General features: G+C 34.7%; 2 long non-coding RNA genes across 2 annotated transcripts; both read left to right on the top strand.

The window, feature by feature from the left end:
- The first annotated feature begins 596 nt into the window (after window positions 1–596).
- LOC144997883 (uncharacterized) lies at window positions 597–1,825 on the top strand. Its single transcript, XR_013660001.1, has 3 exons — window positions 597–953; window positions 1,339–1,403; window positions 1,512–1,825. It is a non-coding gene; the product is annotated as an uncharacterized LOC144997883 (long non-coding RNA).
- Window positions 1,826–12,406: 10,581 nt separating this feature from the next.
- LOC144998481 (uncharacterized) lies at window positions 12,407–13,590 on the top strand. Its single transcript, XR_013660342.1, has 3 exons — window positions 12,407–12,728; window positions 13,109–13,173; window positions 13,283–13,590. It is a non-coding gene; the product is annotated as an uncharacterized LOC144998481 (long non-coding RNA).
- Window positions 13,591–14,756: the final 1,166 nt, after the last annotated feature.

Raw genomic sequence — 14,756 nt, forward strand, 5'->3', positions numbered from 1 at the left:
TAACAAGTAAATCATACTTTTAACATTTATTGAAACCATTAATTTTGTAACCAAACATTTTAATACGTTTGTGCTAATTACGCCATCTTATGTTGAAAGGCTAAACCATGAATACCGTATGGTCAACCTAGAATAACTACAATGTCAAACTATGAAAGATATTCTCACTTAAACAAGAAAGAAAAATGTATCAACTGTTTTTCCTAAAAAAAAAAAAAAAGAATATTGCTGCCATTTACCAAAACAGTTATAATAATCTAACCGTATCAAGTGTTGCCCCTCCTTGAAGTCGACGGTTTTGGTTTTGTTGGAGGCATATGTGGAACTAAGAGTAGTCTACAAATGATTAAATTTATGTTTAAAAAAGTTACTCAAGTATTGTGGGCTGTGGCCATTGATATATAAGAGTTCTTAAAAAATTACATATAAAAAATCAAGTAACACGTTATTCATCAAGCAATCAAAGTGTCATTTTGGGTAACCTTAGGGTTCTATTTGAAGATATGTACAATAGTAAGGGAGCTTGATAAAAATCACCAACGCTAGATCTAGAGATCAGGGTTAGGGTTACGCCCACACTATATATATATACGATATGTTAAGTTTCATTTCAATACGATTTCGCAGCCGCTGTCAATCTTGATCACCAATGGTTTCTTACATATATGAAAATCATGCATTGTTTCCATTAAGTTATCGACTTATGATAATCACCAAGAGTTTTATGTGTCGATTTTTTTTTCCTTCATCATGCACATAGATCTAAAAATTAGTAAAGATCCGCCATATATACTTTGGTGTTTCGAAGATTATGCTGTTCGACTGTCACTCACACTATACATTGATCTGTATGCTGTTGTCAGCCAAGTAGAATCAGATCGTTATCAGTTAGGTGTTCATAACATTTCAAGGGTTGGTTTTGTTGGATTGTCCGAGGCCCCTAGCTTGAGAAGGTAAATTTGTATAACGTTTTCTTATGTAAATGTTTGGATTCCAATCAATTTTTCTGCTCAACTTTACAATTTATGCTATATCTAGTAACGTTAATTTCATTAGTCTAAAGCTGACATCTACTTCAATTCTTATTGAATACTGTTTGGAGATTATGGAGACCGTGTTGCAGATCTGATCTTTAGTTCTTTACATGCTTTTTCCGTAAATATCAAGAAAGATACTGATACTTGGTGATCCAGTATTAGATCTTTTTAAAGCAAAAAAGATCTGACAGAGTCTTTAGTTTTATTAATTTTAATTTTTGCATCCATAGGTTTTTCAATAAGTTTTTTTTTTTTGTGTGGCAAACCAAAAAAGTTAACCAATGTTCACTATAATAAATAGGATGAAGTGGTTGGCTGAGACGAATCCTTAGAAGATGAGATAAAAGACGAAAGGAAGGCTCCCCTGTAAGTTGCCCAACCTACAGTTATTATGATTAATTTTTAATATGTGCAGTTTGTAATTGTCACCTCTATTGTGGACTCAAAGTTTTATGGGTTAATGTTTCATTTCAGGCTGAATTTGCTTGGGTGATATCCTCTACCAGCCACATGTATGCATCACAGATGCCAATTAATTCAGTCAATAAATCCGGACCATATGGATTACATTAACTGTATAGGCCTCTTATGTTTAGTGTATTAGATAAACCGTGAAAACATTAAACATGAACTTTTGTTATAACAGAGGCCAACTTGAACTGTATATATACATCCAGTACTTCGATCTATTAAAAAATCCTTAGTACAAAACATCTACCGGTCAATCTTATACATTCCTTTGCTGATAAAAGTAGCGGATGTAGTTTTCTTTGTTTACAGGGTGGATTAATCTTTGTTTAAAACCTGTTTTATTTTCTCTCGAGTTATTTGTATGAGTATAAATATATATGAAATGTGTATTTGTATGTGTTGGTGTATGAATGTATGCATATGAATCTGAATACTTCATGATCCATTAAACATATTTCACATTACTCATAATCTATTCTCATGAGATGCAAGCACACGTTTCATAAAGGAACAACACTTCAAATGTATTAGCGTTTCAATACCTTCCCGTATTTGAAAATGTCAGTCCAACCTTTGTTGATGGCAAAAAATTTCACATCTGCCAGGATTGAGAGAGCAGATTTACTAACAAAACTATTCATCATTTCTAGCTATATAATACTTGGATCACCTACTAACTCTTTGTTGCTCTTGAATTTCAAAAGGAAAACAACCTCATTGCCATATCTACATTATCCATAACATTTCCAACAGAAGACAACCTTCTTCCCATATCTACAATATCCATAACAGGGCCATCAGAGTAGAGGTGGTCCAACTTCAAAAACAAATACATGATGGGCACACCTGTAATAGGGATATCCCTCCACCAATGACCCAAAATCACATTTACCTCAATGACTTTAAGGTAGTCAAGAAATAAGTGTGACTCAAATTCATTGCTTGCTGCACGGAGGGCGCATATAGATGATTGCAAAGGGATCCTAATTCTAAGGAGGTTCAATCTAGTGTATAGATGACCAAGCCTAACATGCAAATTAAGATGTTTTCTTAAGATGATTTCCTTGGTTGGAGCAATGTGATTCCAAATAGTGCTGCAAGTATTACTTTTTGACAAAACATCGTCATCTATAGTAGATGTCCTGTCAAAGTGGTAGACTGATGCAAAGTATCTCCAAGATCATTAACTACTGTTGATATCTATAATAATAGGAAGGTTCTCTTGAGTTGCCTTCAATACTCAAATCAAGTAGAATCAACAAAAGGGGAATTGATTTATTACGTATTATGATTTAATAACTAATTATAAAGTAATTTGAAAATATTATGAGAATTAATCAATAGTCTAATTAATTTAAGGGTTGAATAGCAATTTATCAATAGCTTATTAATCGGGAATACTATAGAACCTATGGTGGATAGTATTCGTATTAGAATTAAAAGGAATTTCATTTTGGGGATATCTCATCACATCAGGGTGGAATGATAAAACCTATCGGTTTTATGCAAAACAAAAAAAAAAAATTAAGTGTGCATGCAACCCTAGAATAAGATCTATGTTTTCTATAATTAAATATACAACTTTCAACATCAAATAAGAAACACTAGCGTACGTAACATATTTTCGAAAATATGATTAGGGCTAAGATAAACATACCTTGATTGTTGTTGACAAATAACAAAGAATTATGTGTTCTTGATGACTTGAGAGAAAGCACCACAAATATTGTGTCTCTACTGGTTCACACCTAACACTAGCAACAAAATAAATATGGAAACAGGAGAGGGGCATATAAGAATTTTGGTTATATGTCTAAAGATATGTGTGGCCAAAATCCTTCGGGATGAGGGCCCTTTTATTGTCCAACAAGGATGCCCTAGATAACCCAAATCTTAAGATAATAATAATATTTCAAATGGTTAACTATCCAACTCCTTATTTATATTTATAGAAACCCTAGAATATCCTTATTGAAACCGTCAAACCTCTCCAAGAAGGTTCTCGAGCCTCTTGTTCAACTATTGAACAATTGCACATTAGACCCTAGACTTTTAATTAATTCTTTAAATTTTAATAAATTTCTGATTAAATATTAATTATATATAACTATTTCTAATTAATATATTGTTCTCACAACATATTAATAAATTATTTATTTCAATTTATTAATTATATGATAAATTAACCTCTCTCTCTCTCTCCAAAAGTCATGTCGTCCAATTGCTAGTTATGAGGGCAACCCAAAAAGACTATGCTACAATCAGTTCAACTATATACAAATTATAGTTATGGAATTAGACACTTAATCCAACAAAAACAGTGGAATATATCCAAAGCCATAATCCTTGCTTATTCTTGGCTTTAAATTTCACATCTTCTTTCTCCCTTCTTGTAGAGGAGTTCATTAAGAGTTTAACCCCTCCTACTTATATTTTAATTATTCACTTTTGAGCTTACTGGTTATGAACCAAGAGAGGGATTCCGGTTTCAGTCATTTTCATGTAAACAAGGTCACGAGCACGAGAGCTCAAGCACGAAGACATACATCCATAGGTTGCATGTACACGTAGGTATATCATAAGTTATTTTTTCACTACCTAGTTTAAGTGTTTTTGATACATAGAAAACCTTAGATCGAAAACTTTTAGGCCATAAGTGCGGATGCTACATGGTGGTTGTTAAGGCTAACACAAATAATAACCCTAAATATTACACACTAAAATAGTGTATAGTGGTAAAGGGATCGAATCCACGGAGATTGGTTCAATTTATATAACTCTATGAAAAAATCTCTTTGTAACAATACTTGTAAAATGACAATAAATATAAAATGGGGGGTTTTGGTGTTTTGAAACACTTGAAACAAACTAGAATTAACTATGATTTAAATAGACAAATGCAACAAAAATAAGAGTTTGATGTAAAATCAATAAGGGAGAGATGGTTGACTTAAAGTTTCCTCACTTTGACTTTTGATGAACATATCATTAGAATCTAATGGTGCAATACTTTGATTTAAATCCTTAATTTGGCTATAGTAATCCAGGGAGCTTGAGATTACCTAGACTTTTCTTAATTGTTGAAATGGCTAGAGAAGCTCATAACAATTTCCATAGTTAAAGTCACTAATTCCAAATAGCATGTAATTAGTGAAAGTCAACTAGCATTAAGAACCAAAAAGTCACCAAATCCAAGAGGGGTCAAATGCTTTCACCACCATATTGGAGGAAATGTTTTTATGATTGTGTGAAGCAAAAACAACACAAAAATCATTTGTTGCTTGCTAATTTGAGGATCCTTTACTTAATCAAGAAATTAGTCAACTAATCACCACAAACAGATTTAAACTCATGAGCTAAAACATACAAGTAATGATAAGATGTTAAAACACAAAACATTCCCATAAAGATTCAAGAACATGTTCATGGATTCTTCAACATTCAACAAAAGTTCAAAGGATTAACCAAAAGTTAACCAAGATTAGCTTAGCCAAGCATGGCTAAACCCAAAGAAACAAAGTTAGAGAAAATTGTACCAAACATTAAGCAAGAATCAAGAGGTAAAAAAATAATGCTCTTCAAGGGTTCTTGGCCTTCAAAAGTCTTCAAAACTCCAGAGAGAATCTCTAAAAATCGGATGTCTAAGAGTCTTTAAAAGATGGGCACCAACCTTCCTCAAATAGCCTTCCAAATGGATTTCCAAAATTACCCCTGCAGAGCCTTGCGCGACCCGCGTGCTGCTGCGCGGGTTGGTTGCGCGGATGGTGCCTGACATGGGCTTCTTTGAGATTTTGGGCCTCCGAAGCATATCCCACTAGCCCAGATCGAATCCAATCACCTCCTAGCCCATTTTCTTCAAGTTTTTCTTGATTTTAAGCCCAATTTGACCTCTCCAAATCCTCCAAAGCTCGTGAACTCTCCCGATTAATAATCTACGTACGCTTGAATATTCCCCCGCATCTTGCAAATTTAAAGTTTATTTCTCTCCAAGCCTTCAAATAATCATCAAGATCACTCCATGCATCATCTCCACTACCCATCAAGCCCAACATCATTTTTGTCTACCAAATCTCATCGCCTCCCATACGTCCCGAACACTCCCACTCCGCTAGACCCGAAAACCTGCAATTATGCTCACAATATTCGAAACTACCTGAAATAGCCATAAAATAACAAAAAGGAAAATATGCATGGAAATTATGAATGAAATATGCTAAAATAAACTATAAAAAGAAGTAAACAACACTAATTATCAAATCACCCCAAGCTTAAACCTTACTTGTCCTCAAGTAAGACAAGACTAAAATGAACTTGGGATGAACTATCCTAGAGAAAATAAAAAGAATGGGTAGAGCCGCAGAACCTGATCACTGTTAGTCAACATGGTCAGAATTGATCTTGCTATTACCTTACGAATTTTTCATCCGATGACACTGGTACCATAAACTACAACCAGGACAACTCCTTTAGGTGGGTAAGGAGGGATGAGCAGTCGCAGCCTCAATGGAACATGCATACAATGAAGAATATCTGTAGTAGGGGGAAAACAGCTGGATGGGCTCAGGTGGAGCTTTTCTTTAAGTGTACACTCTGATCTCACATTTGTCGGTTTCTCTCATGTGTAACTAGGTTTAATCGCTCGGGCACCGTTGTAGGAATCGATTCACTTGGTGTTGGCCCAAACCTCCCGTAGTATCCGACTCGACAGTCTCCCTAACATCACCAATTTGCGAAAAACAACTCGATCTATATACAATAAAACATACCTAAATAAATGAATATCAAACGCCGGGTGACCAAAATGTTAGAAAATTTAATTCAATAATTGAACCGGTCACCCTTCTCAGATTTCTGTAGCTGGGAATTTGTCTGCACACCATTTATTTTTATTAATTTTTTTTATTTTTATTATTATTTTTTTTATTTTTTTTATTTTTTTTATTTATTATTATTAATATTATTTTTTAAGATGTTACCATACTTGAAGGTAATGTAATAACAACCCTTTGACTCAACATTTGGTTCCTAAAGTGTGTAAGTGGAACCGAAAGGGTAGTAATATAATCCGAATGGTCTAAGCGAGAAAATGACCATGTGTGGAGTATAAAGATATAATGTAAGCTCCTCTTCCAATTTGTGAATATATTTTTTTTTTCAAAAATAACGAAATTGTCCACATGCGGACTAAAAGACTTCTCTAAAATCCTAAGAAAATCGCAAAAAGATGTGGTGATGTAAAAAGACTGGATATGGATTCTACTCGGGGACAAGCACTAGTGCTTCATCCTAACGGTTCAAACATGATCAAGTGTGATCCTCTCGGCGGTAGTGACCGCAAGGCTAAGACATCCATTGCTATAGTATATCCTACAGTCATTAGTATTATATGCATAATTCTTCATGAAAACTACCTGTCCATGATCACTTACCCCTTTAAGCTACCAGCATCTGATCCCAAGTATGAGGTCCCAAACTGCAGCTAATGGTCCCGGTTCGATGGGTGAGATAGCAACAAGATCCTGGACCAATAATGATACAATAACTATGAACCTGTTCTATGGCATCCAAGGAGATGAGAATAAACAGACAACAAAAATGCATGAATGTTAATGCCCTAAGCTAAATGTTATGCAAAAATATAAAAGGTGAAAAAGAAGAAAATAAAATCTTTTTGGAATTAAAAAAAATGAATGAAAATTAGCTTAAAAGTAAAATGTTATGCAACCTAATTAAAAATGCATGAAAAAGTAAAAGATAAGGGAAATGCCTCACCCCAAGCTTAAGAACAAGCATTGTCCTCAATGCTTAAGGTAAGGGCAAAAATGACCTAAATCTGAGGATTGGATGACAGGAGATGTCTGTGGCGGTGGTTTCTTGAAATTACGACCGATAGAACTCCGCTAATCTTGAATTTTCTGGTGAGGTGGGTGCTGGAAGGTTATATGAGAGGAATGGAGTGGGAGGTCAAGATGATTAAATGAAGAAGAAGGGAAGTTGAACATTTTAATCTATGGGTCAAAAAGGGTCAATTTCGGTCAATGTTGGTCAAGAAAAGTCAAAAGGTCAACTCATTAAAACCTTTGGTCAACACCTGGTCAAATAATAGCCAAAAATAGCCCAAATTGCCCAGCACAGTGCGCGGGTCACGCAATGTAGCACGCGGGTCGTGCAGACCTTGCAGTTAAGTCTTGGGCCAATGTCGCTTCATCACACCTGGCCGCGCAACAGCACGCGGGTCGCGCAACCCCCTGATCCTGATCTTCATTTTTGCTTCATTTTTCTTCGTTTTTCACCCGTTCTTGATTTGGAAGGCCCCAAACACCTACAAACTCTTGATTTCTTCAAAAACAACGCTTTTGAATCCCAAAAATATCTTCTAAACTCATTTATTCAAATTAAAAACACGAAAACACAATGCTTTCCAAAAATGCCCTTCTTTAACGTCTTTGGCAAGACGCCTCCAAACTTCACTGTAACACTTTGGGGCGTCCAAATGGACAACATCTTGGACATTTGAATCAAAAAATTTATTGAATGGCTTCAATCGATGTCCATTAACCTTGTAAATTTTCCCCGTGTCGACATTTTTTAATTTCCGCACCTCCATTGGGACTCTTTTCTTGTATTTGACTTTCTTTTTACGGGAGAACCATACCGGACTCAGACCTTTGATAATAGCAATCATCCAACCATATTCTTTCTTGTACTTGTTTAGTAAGGTGACCAACTCTTCCCTCTTTGACATGGTGGTTGAGTAGGTGACCGGTTGGGCGTCTTCTTTCTCGGGATAGGTATCCTTTGAAGGGTCCGACAGATTTATCGTTTCCAGATCTAGTGGTTGTTCTACCACTAGAGTTAGTTTCTCATTGGTAGTGGGTGGCTCAATCTCTCTTTCGTTAACCCTTATTACTTCGTTTATAGTTTCATTGACAACATTCTCAATTTCTTCTTCCTCTTTGACAACTTCTTCCACTTCTACTTCTTCTTCCTCTTCTTCATATAACACTCTTGAGCCATCAAAAGTTTTCTCATCTTTCAAAGGAATGCAACATGCGTTATGACATGGGCTCTCTTCAGATGGTAATTTGTGTTGAGCTTCTACTATACTCAATGATTGAGCAATTTGTGTTATTTGTTGCTCTAAGCTTTTGAGGCTAGCTTGAGTTGTTTCTTGGAAAATTTGGGTAGAAGTGGCAATGCTTTTCACAATGTCCTCTAAGGACATGCTTGGCGTTTCAGTTTGTTGATGAGGGTAAGGATAGGGTTCTAGGAACAGTGGAGTTGGTTGGTATTGGTTATTTCCCCATGTTTGGTATGGATTTTGGTAATGGTTATTTTCCCACACTTGGTTGTTGTCCCACCATTGATCATGTTGAGGCTTATCATAACTCCATTGGTTTGACCGGTAGTAGCTTCCCCTATCTTGCACTTCTTCCCATTCTCCTTGTAAATATGGACACGTGTCGGAATGATGTCCATTTTGGGCACAAAAATCGCAAAGAAGAGGTGTGGACTGCACACTTTGGTCACTTTCTATCATCATAACTAACTGAGCTAGCTCAGAAAGTTGGTCTTCAGTGCAAGGAGTGTTCATTTCCAAATTATACTTTTTTTTAATTTCCGGGTTTTAAATTAGAGTACCTGCACAATGAGATGTAGGCATAGAGAAACAAACTGATTAAATCAAAACCAATCCCCGGCAATGGCGCCAAAAATTTGGTGGTTGTCGAGGCCAACACAAATAATAACCCTAAATATTACACACTAAAATAGTGTATAGTGGTAAAGGGATCGAATCCACGGAGATTGGTTCAATTTATAACTCTATGAAAAAATCTCTTTGTAAAAATACTTGTAAAATGACAATAAATATAAAATGGGTGGTTTTGGTGTTTTGAAACACTTGAAACAAACTAGAATTAACTATGATTTAAATAGACAAATGCAAAAAAATAAGAGTTTGATGTAAAATCAATAAGGGAGAGAAGGTTGACTTAAAGTTTCCTCACTTTGACTTTTGATGAACATATCATTAGAATCTAATGGTGCAATACTTTGATTTAAATCCTTAATTTGGCTATAGTAATCCAAGGAGCTTGAGATTACCTAGACTTTTCTTAATTGTTGAAATGGCTAGAGAAGCTCATAACAATTTCCATAGTTAATGTCACTAATTCCAAATAGCATGTAATTAGTGAAAGTCAACTAGCATTAAGAACCAAAAAGTCACCAAATCCAAGAGGGGTCAAATGCTTTCACCACCATATTAGAGGAAATGTTTTTATGATTGTGTGAAGCAAAAACAACACAAAAATCATTTGTTGCTTGCTAATTTGAGGATCCTTTACTTAATCAAGAAATTAGTCAACTAATCACCACAAACAGATTTAAACTCATGAGCTAAAACATACAAGTAATGATAAGATGTTAAAACACAAAACATTCCCATAAAGATTCAAGAACATCTTCATGGATTCTTCAACATTCAACAAAAGTTCAAAGGATTAACCAAAAGTCAACCAAGATTAGCTTAGCCAAGCATGGCTAAACCCAAAGAAACAAAGTTAGAGAAAATTGTACCAAACATTAAACAAGAATCAAGAGGTAAAAAAATAATGCTCTTCAAGGGTTCTTGGCCTTCAAAAGTCTTCAAAACTCTAGAGAGAATCTATAAAAATCGGATGTCTAAGAGTCTTTAAAAGATGGGCACCAACCTTCCTCAAATAGCCTTCCAAATGGATTTCCGAAATTACCCCTGCAGAGCCTTGCGCGACCCGCGTGCTGCCGCGCGGGTTGGTTGCGCGGGTGGTGCCTGACATGGGCTTCTTTGAGATTTTGGGCCTCCGAAGCATATCCCACTAGCCCAGATTGAATCCAATCACCTCCTAGCCCATTTTCTTCATTTTAAGCCCAGTTTGACCTCTCCAAATCCTCCAAAGCTCGTGAACTCGCCCGATTAATAATCTACGTACGTTTGAATATTCCCCCGCATCTTGAAAATTTAAAGTTTATTTCTCTCAAAGCCTTCAAATAATCATCAAGATCACTGCATGCATCATCTCCACTACCCATCAAGCCCAACATCATTTTTGTCTACCAAATCTGATCGCTTCCCATACGTCCCGAACACTCCCGCTCCGCTAGACCCGAAAACCTGCAATTATGCTCACAAGATTCGAAAGTACCCGAAATAGTCATAAAATAACAAAAAGGAAAATATGCATGGAAATTATGAATGAAATATGCTAAAATAAACTATAAAAAGAAGTAAACAAAACTATCACTACATTATCCATCCGGAATCAAGAAGGACATCCATGATGTTGCAAGTGTTTGATGGTGGGATACCGAGGAAGCAAATGAGTATTGTGGGGCCATTGAAACGGCTTAATCAAGGCCCATATATGGTTAGAATTAGGTGGTTGGATGCAAGTTATGGTTCTCAAAATCATAGAAAAAATGGTTGTGTTGTTGAGTTATGAAATATGCTTCTCCATTGCAAAGAAAACATGCATATTTTTATTCTATTAGATGTTCATTTCATGCAAAATGATTAATAGTAGAACACGCTTACAATTGTTTCATTTTTTGCCACTTTTTTTTGTTCCCCCTTATTGTTTGTTGAGGAACGTAGAGCATTTATAGTAAGGTATGTTGTAACGGATGAGAAATCTAGGGTTTCTCCGTGTTAGTCATGGTGGAGTAGCATGCAACATATGCCTGACACAGTTATTACATTGCCCATTGTTGAGTTTCGTTAGTTGATATATCCACCATTAGTTTTTAAACTTATACCAAATTCACAAATATATTATTATCAGGTGTACACGATTCTTGCAATTATTGATCGAAAACCAATGGATATTTACCAACAAATTTAATTCTTGAGATTTAATCGTCCATAGCATCTTTGAATGTGTTGTGAAACTCACGTTGACTTAAAATAGTAAAAGGAATCCAAATATACTTAAATTACAAAGTCGCAATCAATGTACCGCAATGTGCTAATATAAAAACACCAGGGTGTGATTAATCTAATAATCAGGTAATCCAATAATCAACTAAATAACATTCGAACAATACATTCATAAAACAGAATACTTATTGTTAAGCATTATTTGACTTATAGATTTGAACTTAAGGTCATGTTAAATGATAAATACATGCACGATTTTACTTTATGTACATTATGAATATTGGTTTCTTCCCGAAATTTAATTTTAAGTTCAATATAGTTAGTCGTATATTATTTATTGTGATTTCATTTAAAACGTAAAGCATACTTTTAAAATTTATTGAAACCATTAATTTTGTAACCAAACATTTTAATACGTTTGTGCTAGTTACGCCATCTTATGTTGAAAGGATAGACCATGAATATCGTATACTCAACCTCGAATAATTACAATGTCAAACGATGAAAGATATTCTCACTTAAACAAGAAAGGAAAAATATCAACTGTTTTTCGAAAAAAAAAAAAAATCAAGTGTAATGTTGCCATTTACCAAAACACTTATAATAATCTAACCGTATCAGGTGTTGCCCCTCCTTGAAGTCGACGGTTCTGGTTTTGTCGGAGGCATATGTGGAACTAAGAGTAGTCTACAAATGATTAAATTTATGTTAAAAAAAAGTTACTCAAGTATTGTGGGTTGTGGCCATTTATATGTAAGAGTTCTTAAAAAATTACATATAAAAAATCAAGTAACACTTTATTCATCAAACAATCAAAGTGTCATTTTGGGTAACCTTAGGGTTTTATTTGAAGATATGTACAATAGTAGGGGAGCTTGATAAAAATCACCGACGCTAGATCTAGAGATCAGGGTTACGGTTAGGCCCACACTATATATATACACGATATGTTCAGTTTCATTTCAATACGATTTCGCAGCCGCTGTCAATCTAGATCACCAATCGTTTCTTACATATATGAAAATCATGCATTGTTTTCATTAAGTTAACGACTCCTGATAATCACCAACAGTTTTATGTGTCGATTTTTTTTCCTTCATCATGCACATAGATCTAAAAATTAGTAAAGATCCGCCATATATACTTTGGTGTTTCGAATCTTATGTTGTTCGACTGTCACTCTCACTATACTTTGATGTGTATCCTGTTGTCAGACTAGTAGAATCAGATTACTATCAGTTAGGTGTTCATAACATTTCAAGAGTTGGTTTTGTTGATTTGTCCGAGGCCCCTAGCTTGAGAAGGTAAATTTATATAACGTTTTCTTATGTAAATGTTTGGATTCCAATCAATTTTTCTGCTCAACTTTCCAATTTATGCTATATCTAGTAACGTTAATTTCAGTAGTTTAAAGCTGACATCTACTTCAATTCTTATTGAATACTGTTAGGAGATTATGGAGATCGTGTTGCAGATCTGATCTGTAGTTCTTTACATGCTTTTTCCGTAAATATCCAGAAAGATACTGATACTTGGTGATCGAGTATTAGATCTTTTTAAAACAAAAAAGATCTGACAGTCTTTAGTTTTATTAATTTTAATTTTTGAATCCGTAGGTTTTTCAGTAAGTTTTTTTTTGTGTGGCAAACCAAAAAAGTTAACTAATGTTCATTATAATAAATAGGATGAAGTGGCTGGTTGAGACGAATCCGTAGAAGATGAGGTAAAAGACGAAAGGAAGGCTCCCCTGTAAGTTGTCCAACCTACAGTTAATATGATTAATTTTTATATGTGCAGTTTGTAATTGTCACCTCTATTGTGGACTGATAATGTTTTATGGGTTAATGTTTCATTTCAGGCTGAATTTGCTTGGGTGATATCATCTACCAGCCTCATGTGTGCATTACAGATGCCAATTTCTTCAGTCAATAAATCCGGACCATACCTATTACATTAAGTGTATTAGATAAACCGTGAAAACAGTAAACATAACAGAGGCCAACTTGAACTTTATATCTGGATACATCGAGTACTTTGATCTATTAAAAAATCCTAAGTACAAAACATCTACTGGTCAATCTTATGCATTCCTTTGCTGATAAAAGTAGTGGATGTAGTTTTCTTTGGTTAGAGGGTGGATTAATCTTTGTTTAAAACCTGTTTTATTCTCTGTCAAATTATTTGTTTGAGCATGAATATATATGAATTGTGTATTTGTATGTGTTGGTGTATGAATGTATGCATATGAATCTGAATACTTCATGATCCATTAAACATATTTCAAAGTACTCATAATCTATTCTCATGAGATGCAAGCACAAGTTTCATAAAGGAACAACACTTCAAATATATTTGCGTTTCAATAACTTCCCATATTTGAAAATGTCAGTCCAACCTTTGTTGATGGCAAAAAATTTCACATCTGCTGGGACATTGAATATGCTCAATAAGTCTCAAAAAATATAAGTCGGTATTATTTATATGACGTTTTTTTAAACCTTTTGTTTTTAACAAAAAAAGCTTGTGAGAGGCTAGAGTTACAAGTGGTTGTGGCAATGGTTGCCAGGATAGAGAAAGCAGATTTACTAACAAAACTATTCATCTTTTCTAGCTATATAATACTTGAATGTCACCTACTAACTCTTTCCTGCTCCGGATTTTCAAACGGAAGAAGACCTCGTTGCCATATCTACATTATACATAACATTTCCAACAGAAGACAACCTTCTTCCCATATCTACATTATCCATAACAAGGCCATCAGACTAGAGGTGGTCCAACCTCAAAAACAAATACATGATGGGCACATTAGTAATAGGGATATCCCTCCACCAATGATGCAAAATCACATTTACCTCAATGACTTTAGGGTAGTCAAGAAATAAGTTTGACTCAGATTCATTGCTTGCCGCATGGAGGGCGCATATAGATGATTGCAAAGGGATCCTAATTATAAGGAGGTTCAATCTAGTGTATAGATGATGAAGCCTAACATGCAACTTAAGATGTTTTCTTAAGATGTTTGCCTTGGTTGGAGCAATGTGATTCAAAATTGTGTCGCAAGTATTACTTTTGGAAAAAACATCGTCATCTATAGTTGATGGAAAGAGTCTCCAAGGTCATTAACTACTGTTGATATCTCTAATAATAGGAAGGTTCTCTTGAGTTGCCTTCAATACTCAAATCAAGTAGAATCAACAAAGGGGTAATTGATTTATTACGTATTATGGTTTAATAATTAATTATAAACTAATTTGAAAATATTATGCGAATAATTAATAGTCTAATTATTTAAAGGGATGAATAGCAATTTATCAATAGTTTATTAATCA

The sequence above is a fragment of the Lactuca saligna genome, chromosome 5 (assembly GCF_052625555.1).
Source record: "Lactuca saligna cultivar CGN05327 chromosome 5, ASM5262555v1, whole genome shotgun sequence".
In the NCBI taxonomy this organism is placed as follows: domain Eukaryota; kingdom Viridiplantae; phylum Streptophyta; class Magnoliopsida; order Asterales; family Asteraceae; genus Lactuca; species Lactuca saligna.